Below are 26,933 nucleotides of genomic sequence, written 5' to 3' on the forward strand. Positions count from 1 at the left end.
CTGGCGTGGCAGCTATGACAGTCTGCTGCTACGTCAGCGCTGTCACCTAACTGCAGTATAAGCTACATGGCTATTACTCAGTGTTTCCGAACTACTGTGTCGTATTCTATGTAAGATATGTAGATGAATGATTGGAATGCCAGCAGGCTGACTTCTCAACTGTTAAGTCTAAAATATAACAAGCTGATGCTTTTTCTCTCGCTCTATTATTTTTTTGTCTCTGTGACTGAGTATGAGTCACGTTTTCAGGTATGTATTCTGACTGCTCTCTCTCTGCCAGCTGGGGTGGACTGGCCTATAGCGAACTTTGGAGATTTTCTGGTTGGACCCTGCACTCGAGGTCCCTTTGTGTGCGGGGGAGGTTGTGTGCCAACTGGCAGTGTAGTGCGCAAATATTGGTATGGTCCATCTGGTACGTCTATACATTTTTTATTTTTTTTTCTTTCTTGTACTTTTTCAGTTGCAGGAACACAAATTGGGTCAATCATCCCATCTTGGACAGCAAAGTCCCCAGCAGCAATGGCACCATAAAAAATCCTGACATCTGGTATTAGGACTTGCTGACGGTAAGAATGTCTTTTTTAAAAACTACTGTATTTTGCTGTGGTTGATGGTGGGGTAATTTTAAAGGTATAGTAGGAGTCACATCAGGGATTTCAAACCTATTTTTGAGGCTGTTCCTTTCTAATGTCCAGTTTGGGGACAGTACTGAAAGTTCACGTTTCATGTGGGAGTTGCATTTACAGTGCACTGTGTACTCTCTCCTGTTTCCCAGCGTTACGTCCTGCTTACTAGTTGATGCCTAACACCCAAGAGCTGGTTTTAAGTGTTAGGCAGAATCCTATGCAGTACCCTTTGGGAACACCACACACAATTAAGACTACAAGTGTAAGTACAAATTCACCTTTGGTACAAGCCTGTACTGCACAGTAAAGTGGTAGCGATGGCTGAGCAGCCAGACTTCAAGAGTTAAGTGAGCAGTATCGGAGGTTACACAAAGGACAGCAGTTACTATGGTTCAAAACAAACACTGATTCAAGGTTTCTGAGTAAAAGAATATACATTTATTTACACCATCAGTTATAAAACAATTCACTATTATAAAGAAGCAGAAAATCACAATCTTAATACACTACAACAAAACCCAATCCATTCTGGACAAGTTGAGCTCAATAATGAAGTGTGAGCAAAATGGCACTGCAGCATCTTAAAAGGGGAGGAAAGACAAGGTTATTCAAAATCGACAAAACCAACAAGTGATAGACCGGGCAATCTAGAAAAGGCTTACTACAACTAGGATTAAAGTCAATGGGCCTGGGCCAATGTTAATGGTTTAGAGTCTTTGCAGAGGATCACACAGTTCAGAGTAGTTCGCGGTTAGGCCTTTGCCAAGAGTTCAAAATGAAGTTGGTCGGAGGAAAAGTTATTCAAGAGAGTAGAGCAGGACAAGCCTTCGGAGAGGCGAGATTTCAAACACTGAACGACTGGATTTGAACAGTACGTTAACAGTACGTTAAATGAAGAAGAATGCTGTAGCTGAGGTGGTTTTTCCTGGCAGTTTCTGCAGGCTCATGGTTCCTGAAGCGACTGTCGTGGTCACAAGGAGGAAGACTGGAGGGTCCTGCACTGCCCAGGGAAGAAGCCAGCCTCTTGGCTATCCAATTCACTGCAGCGAAGCAAAGCAAATTCGACCAGGCGAGGGAGGCCGGTGTTCGGTGTTTGGGGAGCTTGTTTGTCCCACCAAGCTCAAGGGAAGAAGATTCCTTGCAGATCCTCTGTCGTCGGAGTTTCAGGCGATTCGCACCTGCAGCAGGGCTTCACCGGGATGTCCAGTAGCAGCAGTAGTCTTCCTTCAGCTCCTCATTGGTTCTTTCGTTCCAGTGGCGACTCTGTCTTCCAAGTCCCAGAGACCTGCTTTTAAGCAGTTTTCCCCCATTCACACAGCCTGGCTGTCAATCGCACAGCAGCGTTGCTGTCCTGGCAGGACAGTCACCTAGCCAATCAAGAAAGAGTGCGACTTGGGTCTCCAAGGAGACCCTGTGCAGGGGGACTCAAACCCCTCCCGCGCAGAGTAAAACACAAGAGAGTCCTTTTACAAAAAGAAATGGCGAATAAACCTGACCGGAACCAAATAAAAATCAATGGGGTCCAGCGGGTTAGAGTTTGAAGCTACTACCATAGCCTCTAACTGTACGGAGGCTATTTCATAGCTTGCGGTAGAATTAAAATGGTAGATGCCACCAGCCAAATCTTAGGGAAAGGAGAACTAAATAATGTCCATGAGAAACAGACAAAAAGGGATAACTATTAACCCTTCCAGTACTCTATTGGAAGATATGTTGTACTGGGTCTGTAAATTTAAAGACCAGTAAAGTCAACTTTACATGTTCTGGGAGACAGTCAGTCCCAGAAAATGGAGTTTTAAGTGGGAAATCTAAAAAGACAACCCTGTGTTACTGCACTAAAGGTGCTGTGTGACACACAGTAAAAAGATGATGCCTATGGAGTAGGTGAGACTCCATAGTACATGAGCAAAAAATGTACAACACACAGCAGAAACGAGCACATGTAAGAGTGGGGAAAAAAAGCTCACACTCTTACTAGGTGAAAAAATAAATCCTAGAAATCCAGCAAAGCTGCTGAGGGACTCAATAGGTAAGGGAAATTAGCCATTCTGGAGAATATTTCCTAACATTAACCCCTGCCATTTTGGAGTCACAGGTAGACCTGTATCCTGTTTTCATTGCAGCAGCATTGCTCCAAGCGTCAGTGTGTCAACCTATCCACCTGTATCCCAGCAAGAAAAATCCAGTGAAGCACTTGACCCAGTCATGCAGGCAAGTAAGGATTTCTTTTCACTGTGTAACATTGGTTGAGTAGTGCTGAAGGTTTATATTGGCCCTGTGCATCCAGGTGTGGTTTTCGCCGCCAATCTGTGGCCTAGTCCAGTGTTGGACAGAATTGCATGCAGTACCTTCTGGGACCTCCACATACAATTAGGACTACAGGTGTTAGCAAAACCAACATTTGGTAGACGTTTGTACTACAGTTTTTGGTAGCAGGGCTGAGCAGTCAGGCTTGTTTTGAGGGAATGTGAGCTGTAAGGGCTGTTACAGAGGTCTACAATCACAAGTATTCAAATAGACGCTCAACGTTTCTTGGTAAAACACTTATTAATTACACAATCCTTTATAAAGCATTCATTAAAAGGAGGCAAGTTATATCACACAAATATACTACGGTACTGAGGAGTCCATTCAATGCAATAGGTTAGGCCAAAGTCAATGGGCTAATGTCTTTATAGGATAAAACGGTTCTGGTTATTAAACGGTAAAGTCTTTGCCAAAGTTCTCAAAAGTAGTTTGTGGAAGAAAGGTTTGTATGCAGGGTCACAAGATGATCGGGCCTGAAAGTTGCCAACGTTATAGGCACTTTTGCAGTGAGAGGTAAATTCTCTAGAATTTTTACAGTACCTTAAAATGAAGAAAAAGATGCAGTTGAAGACATCTGTTCCTGGCATTTCCGGCAGATCTTGCTGTTCTGAGCCTCAGTCGTGGGGGCAAGAGGGAGGATGTCGGGGGACTCCTGCACTGCACAGCGACTGGTCACAAAGCTGGCAGACTTGGCAAATCTTCAGTTCCAGTAGCTGTCCTTCAAGCACACAAGCTGGTGTCCTTCTCCCTGGTTAATCCTAACCAGCTCCAAGAATGGTATCCAGGTGGCTTTCGAGTTGATTGGTCCTACCACATCCAAGGAAGAAGTCGTCCTTGAAGGGGTTTCTCTGTCAAGCTGAACTGGGCATTTTGGACCTGCAGCAGGGCTTCACTGGGCAAACCAACGGTCCAGGAGTTGCAGCAGCCGTCCTCTTCCAGCTCGTCTTCGGTTCTTTCGTTCCAGTGGTCGACTCTGCCTTCCAAGCCAAGAGACTTGCCTTTTATTTAGTTCTCTCCTGTTCATTCCAGCCTAGCTGTCACTCATCCAGCAGGTTGGCTGTCCTTTCCGGACAGTAGGCCAGCCAATCACGCCAGAATGCATTTGGGTCTCCTAGGAGACTAAGCACAGGGAGTTTCGGGCACCTCCCTCGCTTCCTGCCCACCCCAGACACTCAGGCGCCAGAGGCTGTCTTCAGTCCTGAAGCCTGCCAAAGGCGTAGGAACGAAGGAACCAAACCTGGCTTGGCGCGCAGAGGCAAATTCTAGAAGGACCGGTCCAAAAAGGAGACCGGGACCTGTTTAAACAAAGGAGGTTCAGATGCCATCTGGAAAAACATGGCTCTTGTGATTTTTAGCTGCCGGTGGTCGGGGAAAAAATCATGATATTTTGTTGTAAAACCACTGCCACCAGTCATTTCGATAGGAAAGGGTAGCATTTGACTGCTACATGAGTTTCTAGACATGGTACTGCTAGGTAGCCCCTCCAGCACTCTATTGGAAGGTAGTGTGTGCTGGGTCTAGGAATTTAAAGACTAGTAAAGTCAATTTAACTTTACTTTCTCTCTGGGAAACAGTAGTTTATCCCAGAGAAGGTATTTAAACCTTGACATCCTGAAAGGCTTCCCTGTGTCACTGCACGGAGGGTGCTGTGTGACACAAAAATGAAAAGATGCTTATGGAGTTGTTTAGGCTCCATAATCCAAGAACACAAGAATAAAGCACATAATGAGAATTCTCCCTAACCTCCAGGACCACACTTCAACACAAAATCCAAGCTAGAACTTCACAATCTGAACAGGGAGTCTTCTGAGACTTGTATCAATGTGATGTTTTTTTTTATCCAAGCAGCATTTCTGACCCATTTCTGCTGAGTTTACGAGTCCAGCGGCCCAATTGACGAGTTAATGAGTGGGTGGGGTAGAAGGCGGCAGTATGTGATTTCTGAACTTTAAAGCCAGTACAAAAACGGCTGGAAAAATGTGTTCCGCCGTTAAAATGCAGAAATGACACATAGAACCGGATAGTTTCCTAGTGCCCAAAGATGAGCGGAAGGAGAGGTGGAAACAGACAATATGTCTTTTTTTTGGATTTTGGGTTCACATGGATCGCAGTTGCTGTTAAGCTGCAGTGTTGTGATTTGTGGCGCTACATTAGCAAGCCTGAAGCCAACACTATTAAGGCAGCATTTGGAATCAAAACATTAGCAAAAAAGACCAGGGATTTGTTTGTACGGCAGCTGCAAGGTATACACAAGCAAAGAGACACTGTTGAAGCACGGCCTCAGTACCTGCAAATGCCTTGGAAGCTTCTTAACACATTATCTGGGGGGAAAAAGCCCTTTACAGATGCTGAGAGTAATTCTGCCAACAATTCTTGCTGTCAACCGGGTAATGCTTAGTGATGGTGCATCAGAGAAATGCAAAAGTATCCTTGTGTCCGACACCACAATTTTCTGCCGCATCACTGACCTGTCCTTCTATCAGTACAGAATTGATATTGTGCTTGAAATATTGGAGAAATATTTTGTTAACAAATTCAGGGCAGAGCAACTGCATCTAGTCATTGACATTATTAACTACTCGTTACCACTGCCTAAAGTGGGAGGCGTGTGTTGGTATTTGCTTGGATGGTGCTCCTTCAATGGCTGGTACAAGAACTGGGTTAAAAGCAACAGTGTTGGTAGTAGCTCCACATATTGTGGACACACTGCGTGATCCCCCGGGAAGCTTTGCCTGTGCACAATATGGGCAATGGACTCTGAGTGCATTTTATTAATATGCACTACACAAGAGCCTGTCTGTTTGCCACATTACGTGCAGAAATGGGAGCTGAACATGATGCTTTGTTTAACATAGAGGTCAGGTTGCTCTGCAGGGGGAAAGGTTTTAAATTGTGTTTAGGAACTCCGGCACAAAGTGAGATGCTTTCTCCTGGGTTTAGACCAGACAGAAGAGCCTCTGATTCGCACTGGCTTGTACTGTTAGCTTACTGTGGTGACCTCTTTGAAAAGCGAAATTTTCTAAACCACTCCCTGCAAGGCACAGAAAAGAAACCACATGAAAGTAAGAAGTTGGAGATTTTGAGGAGGGTTAATGTCTGCATTCCGAATGAGTTTCCATTATTAGCAAATGCTCTTGAGGAGGCGGAGTATGATCTTTTCATGTGTTGCTGAACCAATGGAAAGAACCACCCTCAGAAGTACTTTCCAGAGGACAATTGTAGCATCAATGACTGCCTCGTTCAGCCTTTCCTAGCAGACGTAGGGGCCCACCCACCTCCCAATACACCTCCAGCAGGAACTAATGGAACTTCAAGTGGCTGCCTACTGGAGAGCCAATTCAATACATTGTCCTTAGGTCGATTTTTTTTTAATTTTTTTTTTATTTTTATTTTTTTTTTTTTTGGCAAAATGCAGTTTCCTACTCTATCCAAATGCACAGTCAATGTACTGTTACCTTTCAGCACCTCGTACCTTCGCAAGATTGGATTTTCAACACTTGTAGCCCTAAAGACTAAATATTGGTCAAAGCTGGAAGAAAACCTACAGGCCCACCCTTCACACTAGCTCTCCAGTATGCCACTGTCCAACTTGCAAGTGACTGTATTGATAGTAATTAAGTTGTTGTACTTGAGTATGTCCTACGTTACAGTATGAAATAAATATCCAACTACTTTTAGTCAAGTCCCCTGTAGCAAAAAATTCTGAATGCTGGGTTTACAAATATTTGCCCTCTAGTTAATTTGAGTTATTGCAAGCAATGATTTTGAAAGAATGTTTGGCACCACACCTCCATTTGGCACCATTCTACACCAGATAAACATTTTGGAGTACATGTGTATAGAGGGGCCCAAGTCGGGTACCTCTTTTCTTAGGGAAGGCTCAGGGGTCAAAAAAGTTTGAAGACCACTGCCTGTAGAGTGACTATCTTGTTATCAAGAAATGTGTTTTTTTTTTTTTTTTTTTTTTTTTTTTTAAATGGCCAAAAAACCTAATTGCTGTCTTGCTGGCACCGCTATATGTTAACATATATTTTGATTGCTAGTTTGGATGAGCACCTATCCTCCCTGGTCCCAAAAGGACAGTACACATGTGGGTTTAAACGGCAGAAGCTTAAGGTATTAAACCTTTGCAAAATCCCTGGTTGCTTTAAAGTGGTCCATTATCCACATGCTTGCTGTTCCCTTGTGTGCGACGTTGCTATGTCTGCTCCTAAACATGACGGCACCTTCAGTGGGTATGAGCAAAATCATTGCAGTGCTTTACTGTGAACGAAAGAACTGACCCAGCAATATTTGACTGTCATCTGCTTAAGAACATTTTAGTGTCCCATAGCCCCTGTTAGTGTCTATTGCCAGAGCCTTTGAAGTAGCCTGCGCTCGAGTTTCAGGAAAAAAAAGAATGCCGGGAAGTGCTCTGACCAATGACTGACCTGCAATTCTCTATAGCATATAGATTGCACCTTGTGATTGGCCAGAGTATGTTCCTTCCTGGGAGCTGTGCTCCTATTGGCCACAGTGGTCTCTTTGTGCTACTCAGTTTGCCTGGCCTTTTTTCTTTAACCCTTTAACTGCCATGGGTTCTCCCCCCGCCCCGCCCGCCCCCCCCGTGCCAAGGTCTTTTTTGGTGATTTCGGTATGTCGTCATTCAATGCCTTGTAACTTTTTTGTTACATGCGATATCTCAGCCAAATTTGGGCCCCCTTTTTTTCCCACATGTAGGCAGTCGTAAAAAAAAATGCCAATAAAATGATGTACGAAGAAGCCTGTGGTTTTTTCCTTCTAAGAGCTAGGAACAAATGGTTTGCTGTGCTGAATTCCTCAATTTCCTGGCTTTCAAGAAAGGTTGAGTGGAAACGGAAAAAAAATATTTTGATGTGGTTATCAAATGTTTTGTGAGAGGTAGGCGATTTTGGCTATTTTTGCCAATTGGACATGCATGGACGGAATGGAAGAAAAGGGTAGGAAAGCCGAATTGGAGGACCGAAAAGCATACATTTCTGAAAAGTAGACAAAAAGTAGTGTGGGGAGCCACAGCACGCACTTCTCTTCACAACACCAGCACTACAGCCCCAGTTCCCACCCATCCCAATAGCAATGTGCCCTCCGCCCACTATAAAATGTTGAAATAAGCAAAATTCCATGCGTACATAACAAGGGAGAAGCTTGAACTGCTAAAGACCTGTAAAGGGAAAAACAAAACATAAATTATCTGTCAGCCCACCCAAATAGCAAACCACCCATACTGCCCACTCCCCCCTACCCCTTTTGCTTTGGCCAGTACGTTTTGGGCTCCCTGCACCAAGATTGGCACACCAATGTGCCCCTCTGCACCAAGGCAGTTTAGTAAACAAAGAAAATAATTCAAAATGGCAGTCTGCACTTTAGCGGGGGCTGAGGGGACCCTACACAGCTGGGGAATTTTCTATTGTGAAGGGTGGTGCACCTTACCACCCCCACCCCAATTGGAGGGGCGGCGCATCACATGTAGCCCTCCCCGGGTGCAGATAAGGGAGGTGTCTGTCCTGAATCTCCCCTTTCCAACGACACCTCTACCAAAAAATCCCTGGTGTCTAGCGGTCCCCACCCACAACCCCCTTCCCATGCTGCTTTTGCAAAAAAAGTTTACTTTTTTATTTTTTGTCCCCCAGGGTTCTCCATACATGTGGCCCCATGCTTTGGGGGTGGGAGGGCGCTTACCAGGTAAACTGCCCCCCTCCCCCACCTCTTTAACACATCCCTGGATCGGGAGCCCTGCGCCCAATCCAAGAGCAGCAATGCTTTCAAACGGTGTCGCTGGAAAGGGGAGAATCTCCCCTTTCCAACGACACCTGCCTCGATCTCCGGCTTGAAATACAGCCAGAGATTGAGGCAGAGGGAGAAGGGCACTCACCTTCTCACTTCACTGCAGCAGCCGAAAATGGCTGCTGCAGTGAATTTACTTTCAGTTTCACGCCGGCATGCATTACGCATGCCGATGTGAAACTGAAGGTAATCCAGCCCCCCAGCAGTGAGGGGGGTCCTCCATTTCCCCCCCCCCCCCTCACATAGCCTGGGGGTTGGATTACAGTTTTGAGCGATCCCTGCTTTCCAGGGATGGCTCAAAACAGGGTGCCAAAAAGGACTGAAGCTGGGGCTTGGATTGCAGGAGCGAGCTGACAGTGGCTTTCCAGGAAAACGTGTCTTGCTGAGATAAGTTGGGTCAGGTGGATCGGTCATTTATTTATTTTCTTTTTTCTGCCAAGCCACTGCAGCCCCTGTGTGCACAGCTGTCGAGTGTTGTCAGGGGGTGGGGCTGCTCGGCAGAACAAAGCCCGGGGTGCTATGATGCTTAATGTCTCGGCTTCAACCTGGGCCCATTTCCTCTCCAGAGCCCTGCCATGTCTAATAGTAGCTGCAGCCTTGTTGGTCCCAGGCTCTTCTTTTGGTGGATCACCCTCTGAAGAGAATCTCTTGCGTTTGGTGTGCAGTAGGCCACTGGAACCTGAATGAGATGTGAAGTACACTATTCCACTCAGCAGTGGAAATAGGGGAAAAATGTAAATGGGATCCCACAAGGACCAGTGTCGGGCGGAGTTGGCATTTGAACTCCACTCAAAGGAAATGTTCAAAATAGAAGTTTTAAAATGGGGCAACTTCTTTCATGCTGCTTCTTTCCAAACTCCACACTGCAGCAGTTCCACTTTAAGTCACTTTCCTGGCTGGTGTGCATCCAAAATACAGTTGGTAATACAGCGATTTTGAGTACATTAAGGAATCCATAGACACACTCAACAGTAGAAGGTTACCAGGGTAGCTCAGCAGGTTGAGAGACTGTTGCCAAGATGTATTATAAATAAATAAAAAACAAAAATATTAAAACTGCTTGTTAATCGTATGACTTTTGCAATTCCTATAAAATGTTTGGCCAGGGCATGGTTTGGGCTGGTCACTTGCTTATATTCAGATCAGAGGTTGGGGTATTTCTGCCCCTGTAGTGAATATCAGAAGTCGACACCCATGAACCCACAATTTAATTTCCTAATAACTGCTGTCAGCACAACAAAGCATTTATATGTGATTAAGCAGTTTGTCAAGCATATAACATCTTTATATATGACTTGGCATAGGTGCATGCCACAAAGTTAATATTTTTCGGAATTGCGAATGTGCTAAAATGGCATTGGTTTTTATTTTTTGACTAAGCAGAATTGTGTGTGCTTCAATTATTTTTAAAACCATAATAACAAAGATTACATTGCACATGCAGTCCCAAAAGAAACGTACAAACGAAACGACACTTGTTGAAATCATGGATTTAGAAGTAGGCGGGTCATCAAACAAAAGGCAGAAGACGTATAATTTTCATCAAGAGTGGGAGACTGATTTCTTTTTTCGCGAGCGTATAAAAGGGAAGTGTGTGTGTGTGTGTGTGTTTAATCTGCAGTGCCGTTGCAGTGGGAAAAAGAGTAATGTCGAGAGGCATTTTGGGACAATGCATACAAATTATGAAAAGAACTTTCCTAAAGGAAGCCGTCTGCGATTCCCAAGTAGCTGAACTAAAAGCTGCCCTTCAGATGCAACAATAATTTTTTACCCAACTAGCAAAGAAAGCAAATGCTGCAACAGAGAGGCATCCTTCAAAGTTGCACATTATTTGACAAAACACAAATGCACTTTTATAGATAGTGCAGTTGTGAAAGGTGCGATGGCTCTCGTGGCTGAGTCAGTTTTAAGATTTTAAAAACTGCCCTGAAATTATGTCTGCCATTTCAGATGTGCAGATACCCTCCTTGCCATTGTGTTTGCACCTATCAGCCAATGCGATGGGGCAATTAGAAACGATTTGAGCATATGCAATTTTTTTTCTTTTCCGTTCAGTGTGATGAATCGTTGATGCTAGTGATACTGCTCAGCTGGTACTGTTTGCTCTGATGGTGTTTGAAGACTTCACCAACAAAGAGGAATTCTTGACCTTGTTGCCTCTGAAATCCACAACCAGAGGTGGTGGTCTCTACGATGAGGCCAAGAATTATTTTGCCAAACCAAAAATTCCATTGAACAAGTTGGTGGCAATAACAACTGATGGTGCACCAGGGCGTCATTCTGGTTTTGTTGCGTGCTGTAAAGCAGACCCCAATTTCCCTCCATGATTGCACTACCACTGCATCATCCACCAGCAGGCAATTTGTGCCAAAGTGATGGGGTTTGATTACGTAATGGCCCCTGTTGTGCGAATTATTAATTCAATTCATGCAAAGGCCAAACAGCACAATGTTCAAAATAGTATGGGGAAAATACTACGTTGCTTTCTTTCACTTTTGCCAGAAATCAGACTTCATGAGGTCAAGAAATGAAACCATCGGCCAATTATGCAGCATTTCTTGGCTACTTGATTTGGCATTTCTGGCAGAGGTTACTGAGAAATTTAATACCCTGAACTGTGAACTACAAGGAAAGGGTAAAACAATTGCCGGCATGAGCGCAGTAAAGACATTTAAGACCAAACTTAACCTTTTCAGTGAACAAGTGGAGAAAAGGAAAATGGATCATTCCCTTCTGTAATGCAAATGCTGACGGAGCATACAGCTAGTCCTGTACTCCTGAACATTGACAAAACAGCAGTCTCCTGAGCAGGCTTAAGGAAGAGTTCAGTGACCGGTTCAGGGATTTTGAAAGGATTGAACTGTGTGATGTTCATCGCAAACCCCTTCATGGAAGTCAATGTTTGTGAACTTGCAGAACAAATGAGTGAGCTGTTTTGCTATGGAACTGGAGATTGTCAGCCTGCAAGGGGACTTTCAGTTCAATTTCTGGAGCCTTGTTGATTACGAGGAGTACAGTAACTTTTGCACAGCAGCATTAAAAGTGACTGCTCTGTTTGGTTCCACTTATCTTTGCTTTTTCAGATACGAACTTCATCAAATCGAAATGTTGAACCCGCCTGACCGATGAGCATCTGAGTGACTCCTTCGCGTTGCTGTATCAAGTTATACACCAGACTACAGAGCACTGGTGGATGGCATGCAGTGTCAACCTTCACACTGAATGTCCCAATCATTTTCCTACATTGTGAAAGTATTTTTATAAGAACTTCTAATAAAAAAGAATGCAATAAAGAGATTTTTGAACTTATTAACATAATTGTGAAGGGATATGTTATTACTCCTATTTATAAAGGGAAAATTGCAGCTAAAAAAAGTACAAGTTTCAATGTTAATGAACAACCCCGACCCCTGATATAGCCCACAAGTACCTCTCGCTGTTGGCCCCCATTGAAAGTAGCTCACTCCAACATAAAGGTTGGAGACCTCTGGTCTCTTGTATATAGAGGGCACAATGCTTGTAATTTTCAATAAGTTTCCCAGACAGCTGCATTCCAGTGCACAGACACCCGCTGGCATAGATTTCCCTTGTGTGGGGATTGTTGATGTGTGGCTTTTGGGAAGCGTGTGTGACTTTTGCAGCATCTTTAATATTGCTTAATTCTGAAGCAGCGTGCCAAGTGGCAAAGTTTTGCTTGGCTAGCATGAAGGTTGGCTAAGTTTTGAAGTGTGTGGCAGACTGTTTGAGCCTCTGTCTGGTACGGGGTGTGCTGCACACACTGCCAGGTGTAGTCTCAGGCTGGGGATGGTTGTAACGCCCTGTTGAAGGAGTTCTTTCGATTCCTACATTCCGCCTGGTGGCCAGGGTGCTTTGGGCTTACATTTGCTGTTGTGATTCTGCGCACCGAGAATGGTTGCAAATATTGGCCATCCAAACTCTCATGAAGAAGGGAGAGAGAAAGACTCCTCTAACAAACGGTGGACAGATACCCCCCCCCGTCCCCCCCTATCTCTTAACAATGCTTGCAACCTAATCATTGCTTTCACTTAAGCCATTGAACACCCGCCAACAAAAAAGTGGCATGTCCAGCAACTGAATTTGCATTAAGAGTCTCCATGCCCCCCCCCCAAAACCCCTTTCAAGCTGGGGAATATTATTGAGATTTGTGTAATGTGCAAAGTGTACAGGGCAGGTACTCTGTGAAGTTCAAGGTCAAAGCACCCCTAAAGAAGTTCTGCAAAGCTACGCCCCCCCCATAAAAAGCAAACTGTCCGGCATTCAAAGACTCATTTTGTATTGTAATGCTTTTGAATATTTTTTCACTGCTGGAAGTTACGGATGCTATACCCGTGAGGCAGAGCTTTTTACACTATTTATTTTAAAGAACACACAGATGGCTTGTTTACCCCTGTTTTCCATTGCCTTTTTGGTTCACAGTAGGGCTAGATGTGCCAGCATTTATGTGCAGGGGACCGTGTTCTAATTCCCCCCCAGGGACTCGGGATAACTGCATGTTATAGTTATACTTGTGTCACATTCTCTATACAGGTTGAAGAGTTTCCTAGAAGGATTTTATTGCCCCTTCAATGCCGTTTGGTTTTTTTCCAACCACTTGACCTCAGCAGTTAATTGAAGATAGTTTGTCTGTAAATCTTATTGAATGCTTGCTAGGGATAGTGATCCCTGTCATTAATTTTGAAAATATCTTTTTTGATCATTGTTTGATGATCTGGGGTGAGTGCTTTTTATGATGATCTTCTCTAATGATGGGACCAGTTCATTCTCATTAGATGATGTTGAGCTATTTTCATGCTTGTCTGGATTTTTAAGTAGCCTTGTGTATCAGAGGACTGGCGCGGTAGCAGTAGTTTTCTGACTTGGGCGTGAAGAGTGCTGTTAATTGCTTTGCTATTTGAAAGCGGGAGGTCACTTTATTCCCTTAAGGCAGTGGTCTTCAAACTTTTTTATGCTGAACCCCCCCTCTCTTCTCCCCCCCCCCCCCTGAGTAAAATAATTTCTGCCTCACCCCGGGGCCGGGTTTGGTTGGGAGGAGACATCTGACTCTTCTGGAGGATGGTGCCTGGCTCATATTAGCAAAGGCCTTCCTGCTGAGGTGTAATATTGACTTTTTGTTCCCCCTCCCCCCAGTAAAGATCACACCTCATTTACAGCATCTTTCCGCCAGAGTAACTCTGTAAGTATAGATGGTCTATTGATTTCTCTTATGTTATTGGCAAAGTCCTATGGGTTGAATGCCCTCTGGGACCGTACAGTCAGAGTATGTGTGCAGCTAGGACAGAGAATGGATTGGTATTGGCGAATTGCACTCTACCTCCTTAAAGTTAGGTATACAGTCTTTTAGAATTAAAGTAAAAGAACATCGGGGTTATTCATCTGTAGGTGAATTTATTCCCATAAAGTCAGCCGCCACATGTTTCGACCGTAGCCGTCTTCAAGGCCTTGAAATTGAACACTTGGTATGGTGACCAGGTTTGGTAGTTGATTGTGAAAATATCTTGAAACAATTTTCTGATGGTACTTGATGATCAAGGGTTGAGTCCTGAGAGACCTGTCAATGGCTGGCGCGTTGTACTAAAGGTCTTTAGTGGTGCTTGGACATCCTGGATTGGTTCCCCAAATGGAAATTCCTAAACTTTTTTTTTTTTTGTTTACCTTGGATGCAATCCTGAAAGTTTAGTCCACAGGTCGGGGAACCAATCTAGGATGTCCAAGGTAGAGCGCGATTCGCAAATACCAATCTGTTTTCTGTCCTATTCTTTCAAGGTCTTTATACGTAGACCATGTTGAATTGGTGACGCAGCTATTTATAAATGATAGTGGTCACAGCGCACTCTCAAGAGTATGTACCCATACACACTTTTATGTGTGCAGCTACACTGAGTTGTGGGTAGCTGCATGGGGAGGGAGAGAAAGCGCCAAGGAGAGCAAGAATAAGCAAAACTCCAAAGGGGGGGATAGGATCACGCTTAAGGGGAGTCATCCCAGTGTACAGCTCAGGCAAAATGTTTGTTGTATTAGTCACATTATGAAGTTTCAACTTGCCTTTTTCATACCCGCAGCCAAGAAATAATATTAAGACACAGGAAACATTTGTTGAAATAATGAAAAGCTATAATTGAGGCTTTAAAAAGAAAGGTAGAGAAGAAAAAGCAGCTACTGGTGGAATCTGGAAAAAGAAGATGCAGTGAAAAAAGAATCATATTGTAAAAGCTGATGGCTGGAAACGGACTATTCCAAAATGTATTAATGGCTGTTCACAAAAGCTGGAAAACCTAAGTCTTTAGGCAGGTATGGCTAGTGTTCTTCATTCCTCCTACATTCCTTCCTCCAACATTCCTTCCTCAGAACCTGCCTCTTACTTCACCTGGGCAATTGATAGACACAGCATTAAATCTGCAAATGTCTGTGTAATGTTGCAGCTCCCGCAGATGTAGCTGTGGTGCAACTGCAAAATATTGGACTATAAAGTAACCCGTCAATTGTCTGCTACAAATGTTTTGTCGGACAGATCTAATTTGACAAGCTGAACTCTATCCGCACGTCTTCTTAACAGTGTGTTCTTGTTACAGTATGACAGTCATGCCTGTTTGGACAATGAAGTGACACCTACACGTTACTACACACCTGCGCAATCTTTCAGATTACGGTTTTAAAAAAGAAACCAATGGAATTGTAACATCTCCACAACTGAGTTTGGTTGCTACGTCAGCCCCTGCTACTAATCTACAATGTAATTTTAGCGCACATGCCGCTCTGTGAAATTGACGATGCAAGTGCTCTTTTGTGTATAACTATTATAGTTGATCTGGTGAATTTGTAGGTTGGTGCCAACTTGTAAATGGTACATGTTTTTGTGCTATTGTATTTCTGTTGGGGGTCAGCTAATGTTTTCTTGGGTGTGGTGAATGGTCATAATTGTAGCTGCTCATAGTGATATTGGGTGAAGTGATCGGAAATCTTGTCATGCAGGTGGTAGACTTTTAACGGTTTCTATTTAGGTCACTGAGTGTCTATTTTAGTGCAGTGATTTGTAATTGTGGGAGTTTATTGGGTGTGATGCCATGGTAATTAGAGGGGAGATATGAAACAGAGGTTGGTTCGTGACATTGTGGGGTCGATTTTGTAGTTTTGTATACTAAATCAGCAAACCTTAGTTAATGACATTTGAGTGCTTTAGCAAAGAAGGCAAGTAATGTCTGCAAATTCCATGTTTTCCAGTACACTATTCAGAAGTCTAATCCTGTAGTAATACCACCTGTCTTACACACAAGGAATCAAAACCCTTTTCCTAAATAAATCCTTTGAAAGCAACATCCTCCTGAAATTGTCTGAAATTGTCTGCAATAATCATTCACAATTTCAAACCCATCCTAAAGTTGTCACAGGGCCATCCTGGAGTTATCCCCCACCTATCCTGAAGTTGTCATGGGGGGTCGCCCTGGAGTAATACAAGATCATCACTGGAAGTAATCAGAACTCCTCTTGGAGTAGTTTCTGTGGTAACTCTAGAGTCCTCTCATTTGAATATTTCGGCCTATACACATACTTCAGGATGGTTTCGGATGATCTCCCTGAACTAGCCATGGATGACTCTAGGATGGAGTCACCTGATGACTCAAGAATGATTCCAGGAAGATCTTCCTTTTTGACTTGGGCCCAAGGCCAAGCCCACAAAGTGCTGGGTGCCCCAGCATTTGTCCGGGGTCTGGTGATCTGGGTTGTGCGGGGTGATCCCTGCACTACGCCCACTGCGAGCCCGCAGTTCCAGGACCCGTGTCGGGTGGTCCCGGCACCTGGTGTGGCCCGCCCCGGTGACCAGAGGCAGGCCACCACAGGCCCTAAACCCATTTTCTATGGAGCAAACGGGTACAGAGGTCCAAAATGTCGCCAAACAGAAAGTGGTTTAAACACGCTAGAACCAGGAAGTTTGGAAAGCAGAAACTCAAGCTTATCTTCCCACTAGTTGGTCAATAAAAAGGTAATGCAGAAACCTGTTTAAAATGTGACATGTTGCGAGGACACGTGCTTTATGCTTTGAGGGCCGTTCTCAAATAGAAACAAGTTGGCGTTTTACATAGTGCCTATCTTGGACTGTTTTTTTGTGTGTAGATAATACACTATTCAAAGTATTCTGAGTAAAATAACTTTTGTTTCTTATAGAAAACAAACTTTACTAATTACTCTTGTTAAAGTATGAACGAAATATGGTAGTAGCAAAATAAACACAAGAATTCCAGTACTGAAATAATCTTTGAGTGCTTCTTTGCTTTCCTGAGGACATATATATACACACACACACAGCTACCTGCATGGTCTCATTTGTTTTCTTTTAAGATTTTCTAAAGGTTTTGAAAAAACAATATATGGATTGAAAATGAAGGAATGTTGCCCGCTTGATTCGTATTATTCGCTTCATTTTGTAACCTATTTTGTTGTTACTCCTGCCCTTTATTACAACCGAGTATTCTTGTTTCGAGCTTGTTTTTAAGTGGCGTTGGGTTTGATTTGTTTCCCTTCAGACTTGGAAACATTGCTGCAGAGCGAGGAGGAGGAGGAGGCAGAGGAGGAGGAGGAGTCTTTTGCTGTGCTATTTATGCTGTGGTTTCTACCTCTGACAACGGCTGAATTTGTGTCCTTTTAGTTGTCCCCATAGGCCCACTGTCTCCCCCTAGGTCCCTGTCTGTACGGATATCCCTGGCAATTCCTCCACCATTGCTGCGTTCTTGACATTTACCCGTGCCCCTTCAGTAAAACCAGAGACCAGTCTATAGGGCTCTAATGATTGCCTGCGCTAATACTTCTAGGGCACTCGGCTCGTTGGTGATTATATGTATGCACCTTGCAAGGCAGCTTTGCTACGGAAACATGATTATTTGAGTTTAGCCAAGACAGCAAAATAAGACTGCTGACACTTGAACTGTGGCGCTCAGCGGTCAAACGACTTACACATTTTTTATCCCTCTTCACGCTGTAGGGAGAAAAAAGGGCATAATATTGAAGTAGCACCGCTGTATTGGTGGCCGGAAACACTATGTTGTCTCTAACCTTCCAACAGTAGAACTCCAAGGAGTCCTTGTGTGGGAGGTGGTGACTGGAGACTCCCTGGGTTCAGTGTGCACCTGTCAAAGTAAGGAGGCGTGGCTGCAGATAATTAGAGCCGGGTGCATCCTGCATGAGGAATACACAGGAAACGTGCTCTGTACTATTCTGTAGGTGGGAAAACTCACAATGTATCTGGCAGTCATGGGCTTTCCACTAGTATTACCCAATGTGCAGCTTGTGCAAGGCATGGGAAATTAAGTAGGTCGTCGTTTGGCTCCCCTATTTAACTACATCCAGGAATAGTGTCCAGTGAGATCAGGACCGCTATGACTTTGGCAGTCATACCACTTCTTAACTCCCGCATGGGAGTAGATTTAATCCCCAGCCAGTATACCCTTAACGATTTACTTTTTGTGTAGAAGATCGATCTGAGATGCAAGGATTTCTTTTAGCCACGTCATGGGTAGGAGGTTTCATTTCTCTGTTACGTATGGACTCCGTAGTTCACTTAGTGATTTATTTTGTGCATTACCTAGGAGTGTAATGTACTGCAACAAAAATGAAGTTATTGCAGGTGAATGTGTCGGATTGTAAACCACGAGAATGCATAGTCACTTGCTACTCCATTTTTCACATGCATGAACAGCGGTCGAAATTGAAATTCATGGATTAGGATCGGGCAGTAGCTGCGGGGTGTTAGGATTTCCCCCTCTGACAAGGAGTTATCCATCATGACCCAGAAGCTATAAAAGTCCAGCCTTATGATTTGGAGTCTCTGGAAGATTGCCAAACTTACTTTCCCCCAAAAAACTGACAGTTGGTCAACAATGCACATTTCTTTAACCCCTCTTTCTATTGTTGCTATGTCTTGTAATCTATTCGGGACTGTTTCCACTAAATCCTGTTTCTTGCCATGATGCTTTTACCTGTCTTTACTTTTTACATTCTCTTTAAATTGCTTACCCTTTTATTTTACATTTCTTTTCTGTCAGCTCCTCAGTCTTGCTGCTACCGCTCATTTAATCGTTGCCTATCTCTTCTGCCGTTTCATAACTGCCACTACATCTGCTACTATCTCTTTTCGGCCACAACATTTTTCTCTGCACCACCTCTTTTTCTGTGGTATGACCTTGCTCCCACTCTCTGCAGCTGAACGAGGCACTTTTACATAGTATGCAATAAACCTATATCTTTGTGTCCAGTACATATGACCATTCTTGTCTTGCATGTATTCTAGACGATTTATTATTGCACCTTTTTATGCAAATTTCCAGGCACATAGTTAATGTCAAATCGGCATATTTGTGGGTATCGCTACAAAATATTGCAGACATTACTGGGAGGTAGAAAACCTTGAATTCAAAACAACACATTTAGATGAATAAATAAGAGGGAGTGGTCAGGCTGGGGTATTAAAGTGGGTGGGCTGTGGGTGGTCCCCCCCACCTGCATTTAATTAGCTAAAATTTGTTTTAAATTCAAGGTTTTCTAACTCGCAGTAAAACATTTGATATTTTCACCCCAATCCTATTTGTATGGCACCAGTTGTCTTGAAGAACCAAACGTAGCTCCTGGTAGCTGTTGTCGAGCTAACCAGGCTCTTCTAGACCCTATCCAGGAACTAAATAGCCACCAGCAATTTCAAACTCTGCACTAGGCACACCGTTTCTTACTCGCCAACCGTCAATTATCATTCATCAATGGCTAGTGGTGAGTGCGCAGTTTGAGGCCTGGAGGTATTATTACGAAGCAACTTGTTTAACCAGAACTTTCAAATTACAGTGAAAAAGTTAATGGAGGTAGTTTAATTCTTCTTGGATGCTTTGATGTAATACTTGTCCTCATGTTTCTTTTGTTTAAACCCCAGACATAACTCGAGAGCAGCAGCAGGGTGCTGTATAGGGTGTGGGTAGCCAGCGTTTCGACCGGCATCTTAATAGTAGTGCAGTACTGTGAGTTGCATTGGGATTAGTCCTTGGTCAGGTGTTGTAGAAAAAGCCACATTTTGAGGGATTTGCGAACGTGTTCAATTGTGGGGCCATTCCAAGCTGATAACCAGGATTGAGTTCTGCATGAGTGAAATGATAGAATTGTAATAATTTATGTGCTTGGATGCTTTATCCCTTTTAATATTTGTGATTTATGTATACTTTACTCACTTAAAATAGGCAAATACTCCCAAGAAATAGGGGGTAAAAATACTACCAAGAAAAAATGGGAAATATACACTTAGGACCTTGTGATCCTGTTTTCAACCATACGGTTTTATGTTTTTATTTCGATTTCACCCCCAACCTCTCTTCCCAGATTTTGTTCAAATCGGTGGTGGGGGTCTCTCTTTCTTTCTCTTTCTTTCTTTCTCTTTCTTTCTCTTTCTTTCTTTCTCTTTCCTTCTCTTTCTCTTTCCTTCTCTCTTTCTCTTTCCTTCTCTCTTTCTCTTTTTCTCTCTCTTTAAAAGTTCTGTTTACCTAAGAGCATCCAAACAGCTCCATGGATCTGTTTGGGACCGGTAGTGCATGTAGAACCACAGGAGGAAACTACAATCATTGCCTTATGGAAGCAGTAAACATGTGTATTTCAATGTGCATGAATAACTATTGTTGGAAAACATTTCCAGTTAAAACATTTTTACACCCCAAAAAATCCTTTTACCCAACTTTAAAAAAATAGGGAGTACATTACTCCCACTTCGGAATCATTTCTGGAGCACCGCTTCCATGCTATATCTAACAGCAGACATGAATCTATTTACTTAACCTTTGCTACAAACTGGTATAGGATTTGGTGAAATATTTCCCTTTGTTTCTAAAGCGATATCAGCAATATTTGCGACACTTATGTCGTTGGAAATGTCAGATTTGAGTTTGCTTGACCTCATTTGTCTTTTGTAGGGATTTTGCATGCAATGTATATTTCAATAAACTGTAAAACTGTCTCATCACTGTCCTTGTCAAATTTGGGAGCATTTGTTATCCACAGAAGCTTGTGACCATGGTGTCTCTTAATTTGTGTTCTTTTCTCCAAAACTATTGTACTACTTTTCCAAGTGGAGGCCAGTTTGTGTTGCCGATTAAGTTTAACCTTGCAATACAATAGTGGCAGAAGTATCTTGAAACAATTACAGGATCTATAGAAAAGTTTTACTGTGCTTTTTGTCTATTCCTTTTTTTTAATGTTGATTTGATGTGTGCATGAAGTCTTGTAAATCGTCCCATGCATATTCTGCAAAACTGAGTATAACAAACCATTTGGAGGGGACCTAGGTTCCGTAGCATGCAGTGAACATCAGCGTGACTTTGGATTTCTTTTGTGCCATGTATGTGTGCCCAGATATTTGCAATACTTCACTCCAGCACTTCATCTTTGTCTTATCACTTGGTTCACTAGCTGACATATTAAAGTGTATTCCAGTTTTAGTGTGTGTAAGCTAGTTCACTTCTAAACAAAAGAAGGAAGTTGGTCTTTTTTCTTCTTGTTGGTGCATGTTAAGTGGTCGAAGACAGCTGACTTGTCTGTGTGCCTCAAAAACCTTTAATTAGCAAACTCTGCTAATCAATTTTTGAAAACTAATTTATGCCTTGGCATGGGGGATTTGGTTGTGATATGTAAGAAAGATTGCCCAAGATTGTAGCTTTTGCTAAGAACTTTTGACTTGGTCGACAATTTGGATGACCTTTTACAGTTTGTCACAGGCCCCGCAGAGTGGAAATTATAGGAAAGATTTGATAAGGTAAGAAAGTTATTAAAGCAAGCCTACTGCCATTCATTTTACCATAGTGAAAAGGTCAAAATTTCATCAAGCTGAAGTGCAAAAACCACTGGACGGTATTGGACCAAATAAGAGAAAATCTTGGGCACAAAGTGTTTATTTGATTTCCGTGACAGTTTTGCGGTTATTCCGTTCAGTAAGTTTTCAAATATTTGATGGGCAATGTGGTGCCCAGTCTCTCAAAATGTATAGCTATCTCTCTCATGGTGATTTGCAGCAGATAGGATTTTCAGAAATGAAAAGTCGCCAATTTTCTTTTTTTAAAACCTTTTAATTTATTTGTTGATCGATGCAGTCGATTAGCAGGAGAATATGAAAACTACAAAAAAAAGCTATTTGGAGGAATAAAAAGGATGAATTTATTGCATCAGGCTAGAGTGGGGGGAGGGGGAGGAAGAGGATTGCATGTGATCCTTGGAAAGTTGGGGCTGGTCTGGGGAGCCAGTTCCAGTTCGGAGGTTTTTGGATTATCGGGGGGGGCACAGGGGGGAGTCACAAAGCAAAGAGTGAAAGTGGGTAATTGGAGAGACCTTGGAGGGGGGAACAAGCAGCTATGAGGTTAGGGGGGGACCATGGAAAGAGTAGGGAGTGGCACTGAGTGCCTGTGGGGGCAGGGGAAAGTGTGCATTTGTTTATCAAGGGGGGAATACAGCGGCCATCGGTAGTTCATTGCTGATATACCTGTAGTACATTGCCATTATTGGGGGGGGGATCACAAGGAAAATGTCTTTATACCTAGTGGGCTCAAGGAACCTATTGGTGCAACATGTATAGTGGAAGAGACTTTCTTCGGCTTGGAATAGTTTCTGGGCATCATTTGAGCAACGGATCAGCTGAAATTTGTGTTTTTACTTTATAAAGCGTTACGTGCAGCGGTGCCGACTGACGGGACATGTGACACTCCTTTCCAGTTATTTGGTTTAAAGCACAGCTGTTTTTGAGAGCGTTGTGGCATCCGCAATTAGGTGTGAATGTTCCTGGCGGTCATAGAAATAAATTTTGGCACACCATCAGATTTCTGAAGGGCTGTTCAAAACCTTCTCTGGAGTATGGGGTCTGAGAAGCTAACGTAAAGGTGCAGCAAGTTTACTCTCAAGTCTCTGAATTCTCACGAACGTTACCATTGAGAGTTTGGTTAGAGACCCCCAGGTTAAGTAGGAAAATTGTTATCAAGAGCACATTCCCCAGGAAGTACAAAAAATATACTGTTCTTAGACAATCGCTAAAATCAACATACACATTACTGATAACTAAACACACTCTAAACCATGTTTATCTGTTTAACTCCAATATGTTACCTACCACTTTAAATATTACTATTTACTAAACAATATGCTCTGTAAATGATTAAAGTGAGGAGAAAAAAGTTTTGCAAGCTAGAAATACTTCAGCAGCAAGGTCGACATTTTAGAACTCCATCCCTAGCTCTTTGTAGTTCAGTCTATCATAAGAAGGTTCTTTACATTCTTGTAAAAGGTCACTGTGGAAATGGTCCAAATGATGATGAAAACGTTGACCATAGACTTTGCTACGGGAGATTCACAGGCAGTGGGTTTGAGGCTCCCACCAGCTGTTAGGGCAGGTTCAGGCAGTGGTGGACTGGCCTACAGGGAACTGTGGAGATTCCCTGGTGGCCCACATTTTTGTTGTTGGTACCACCCTGGAGTTCTGCTCCTCTTACCCCCTCACCCAGTCACCCATTGGTCGCACAGTGACTTTGCAAAACACTTTCAGGACCTCCTTTTGGTTCCCAGTCCACCCCTGGCAATACTAACAAATCTCTTCACTAGACCCAGTTCCCGACACTTCGTCACATATAGCGTCTCGATGCCTTTGGGCTGTAGCATGCTCCACAAATCCCCCCAAAAAATAGACAAATACACAAGGGTACCTGTTGCAAAGGCTCATCCTTTGACCGCTCTGCTTGCCAGGATCTGACTGCTTCCTCCTTGCAGCTTTCCTTCGACTGACAATATTGATCTGAGCTAGCTGTCTTTTAGAGACCAGTTCCCTCTCCCTTTGGAAGTGGTTTGAGCACCTTAATTGTACCTGTGTTGCAGTGGCTGGTCCATTTCTTTACTGGGGCTTGGTCATGTGGTGTATCAGCAGGCACGCCTAAAGCCTTATAGGAGATGATGGCCGTTTTAGAAACTTCTTTTATTTGCAGTTTGCCTGGTAGGGATGAGTGCCTGTAGTGTGGTAAGTGTGTGAGGAATGGTCCAGGTAGTGTATTACATTTACACAGGTTTTATTTTTTCTATTTTCCTGCGAGTTTGCAGACTTGCGAAAAAAATTGTTTTTTCTGAAGTCTGCGAACACAGAATCCAAGTTCCAGGTTGATCTGATTGCCTGATACCTGGTGTTGTGGGTGTTCCCATGCGACCCTATGTAGGTGTAGGGGAGCGCAATGGTGTTTTCAGGATATTGGAACTCTGAACTCACCACACTGCCCCACTCCCATTACCTGTTTTTCTTTACACTCAATTCAGTGCAATTGTACTAGAGCACCAGATTAGCAAATCTACAAAGCCACGTGCCTGGGCTACAAGACCTTCTTTTATGGTTTAATGGTAGGGTAAGTCAGCAGGCAAGTTATGATCTGCGTAAGAAAGTGGGATTCTCTCACTAGACTAATGCGATTATGCTTTGGGTATCAAAAATCGTTGAAACATTTTTAGATACTTGACCCAAAAGATGGTGCCTTTCTGAAATATCTACAGCTCAAATATGCAATTCAGCTATGGTGAAGGAGGGCCTAGAGTCTCCTTCATTTCCCTGGGGAACCGGCTCCTTTGCTCCTTCTAGAACATTGGAGAACTATCTGATCCTTTTATTGGTATAAATAAGTGTGGGGCTGGGATTTTTTTCCGTAAATCCAAAGCAGAGGAGTATTGGGAGGACCACTTCCATTTTGCCTTGTCTGGAGTTCAATGGGCTGAAATGAGGACGGGGTGGCAATTTGTTTACTAATCAGAGGGAAGGGGGGGGTTGTGGTGGTGGTGCTGCTGCTGCTGTATTCTGAGACCGGATACTGGTTGGGCATCAGGATCTCTTGGGCACTGACTATTTGATGTATGTTACAACTGCAACATGTCTAAGGAGACCTTGCCACATACGTTATGAATGCAGTACAAATGCACAGAGCTGAAATATGCAAGTACATATTCCTTAGTATGTTGGAATACAGTTGGCGGGGGGTATAGGAAAACAGCACTAAAATTTGTAATTAGTACTTCCTTTGGACATTATAACTCTTGCATAGACTCAACAGGAATTGATGTAATCTGCTGGTTGAACCTGGTTTGCCTGAATAAGAGTGTAGGCTGAACTACTATGAAATATGGAACGATTCCCCAGGTTCTTTAAACTCACTGTGACGTCTAGTAACTTTGTACATTCTATGAACCAGAATTTGTTACTCCTTGCGCCGGAGTATGCTAAGGAGAATATCTGAACTGGGAAGGTTTTTTTTGTTTTGTTTTTTTTAATTATTTTTTTTTTTTTTACTGACTCAGTGTAGACCTTGCAAGACTTAAGGACTCTGTCCACTGGTGATTCAGCTAAGTGTCATGTATCGTAACAAGAGAGTAATGCTGAGCCCCTTATGCTGTACTTGGATGCATTTTTCCTTCACAAGGCCTCTCCCATACTGATAGTATTTTGATAAAATGTAAAGAAACTGGTCATTTACTCTGGGATAGCACTCCTTTGCCTCGGCTTGGTGTTTTGTTTATATTCTGCTTTGATGATCCTGTTTTATAAACCTAGTAAAACCTTTAAATAAAAAGGAAGTTGTTAACCTCTTTTGGAGTAGTTTCGCAGTAAGCATGGAGCAATGCACTGTCATGCTATCTGGGGACCAGATTACAGAAACGTTGCACCAGTGCAAAAGTACACCGTATTAGCACTAGGGAAAACTTTGCCCTAGAGCTTAAACATTTAGGACATATTGGAAATGGGCTGAGAGTTAAGTAGTAATCCTCTTCTCCACTAAGTGCCGAAGGCCTGCGTGAGAGTGCTAGTATAGATAACCGCTGTAAAACACTGCATTGCCTCAATGTTTTACAGCAAAGTTTAAGTTGGTGTGTTTCAATCTTACTGTCAACTATATTTCATTTTGTTGGGGAAGAAGCATCACACTGACGTGTTGACACTTTAAAAAAAAGTACATGATGTTTCGGCCAAATGCTTTTGATGATAAACATAGTTCTGTCACCTGTTGGTTGTATACATCTGTGCAACTGGTGCTCAACCCATGAGCTAATCTCTACTCATTGACGTTCTGTCATATACCCCCTTGTTGCTTCATACCAACTACCCTGAACGTGGGATAGCAGCAAACTAAAATATTCCACCTAGTTTGCCCAGGTCTCTGCCTGCTATGCTCTGCTTCATCTCTTACTTTCTTTGCTCTTACATACTGAATACACAAAGCGAACTAGATGTTTACACAAAGTAGTGATCAATAGTTCCATCCAGTCAGTACATCAAGGGATCTACTGAAATGCTGGTATCACCTTGATTTGCCGCCTGGGTTTTTGGAAGTAATTTTAATAAAGAGTTCCATTGAAAAACTTGTCAAATATTTGGGGCATAAGGTTAATAAAGGGTGGGGAGGGGTTAGGGATAGGGTTTATAATATAGGGGAGGCTTGGGGCGGAAATTGATTGTATTTCAAAAGAATTTCTTTGAAAAATTATTTCGGAAAAACTGTCGGTAAAACTACATAGAACTGAAATACCGTACACAGTAATTAATTAGCCTCCATTGCTCAGTTTGCTTTATGATTGCATTGCACGTGTGGAAAGAGCTGGCCAAGTGTTTTCAGAGCCTTTTTTATTGAGGTCCATTCATGCGCTAACATTTTACAGACACCCATCCAGGACTCGCAAAAGTCTTCCCGCCCACTCGCATAGTTGAGTAGATTTTATGAAGGGTGAGTACCATTTGCAGGGGTTGTTCAAAACGTTTATGTAACATTTACTTTGTTTGCAGTAAATGTTAAATACAACTTTCACTGTGCGTGGCTGGCCTGTGGGCGGCAGCAGTGTGGCAAGCATAAAGTGCGTTTGTGGTGACATGCACTATTTTACAGAAAGTATATTTAAATTTTTAGTCATACGTTTCCATGGGTCGAGTGCATTTATTTTAGGTCGAGTAGGTAAGCTAAGTTACTGGACTTGCAGGTTTTGCGGAATTGTAAAGAATTTGCAATGCCTGCCTCATCTCACTATGTTACTTCAGTGGTATACAAAAGCCTTATTGAGGCTAATTTAATGTTTTGGATAAAAATACAACAAAGCTAATGAAATGGGTTTGTTGACTAATAAAATTTGAATTGGCAAACTCTGCTAATCAATTTTTGA

At 43.0% G+C, this 26,933-nt stretch overlaps 1 protein-coding gene across 2 annotated transcripts in view; it reads left to right on the forward strand.

The window, feature by feature from the left end:
• The window catches only part of GLRB (glycine receptor beta), a 503,088-nt gene that overhangs the window by 35,619 nt on the left and 440,536 nt on the right, over positions 1-26,933 (forward strand). For both annotated transcript variants that reach the window (XM_069631327.1, XM_069631328.1), the window contains exon 2: positions 461-566. The gene's annotated coding sequence lies outside the window, so the exon portion shown is untranslated. The remainder of the gene's footprint in view (positions 1-460; positions 567-26,933) is intronic.

Source organism: Ambystoma mexicanum, chromosome 6q, assembly GCF_040938575.1.
Source record: "Ambystoma mexicanum isolate Mex_15411 chromosome 6q, UKY_AmexF1_1, whole genome shotgun sequence".
Lineage (NCBI taxonomy): Eukaryota > Metazoa > Chordata > Amphibia > Caudata > Ambystomatidae > Ambystoma > Ambystoma mexicanum.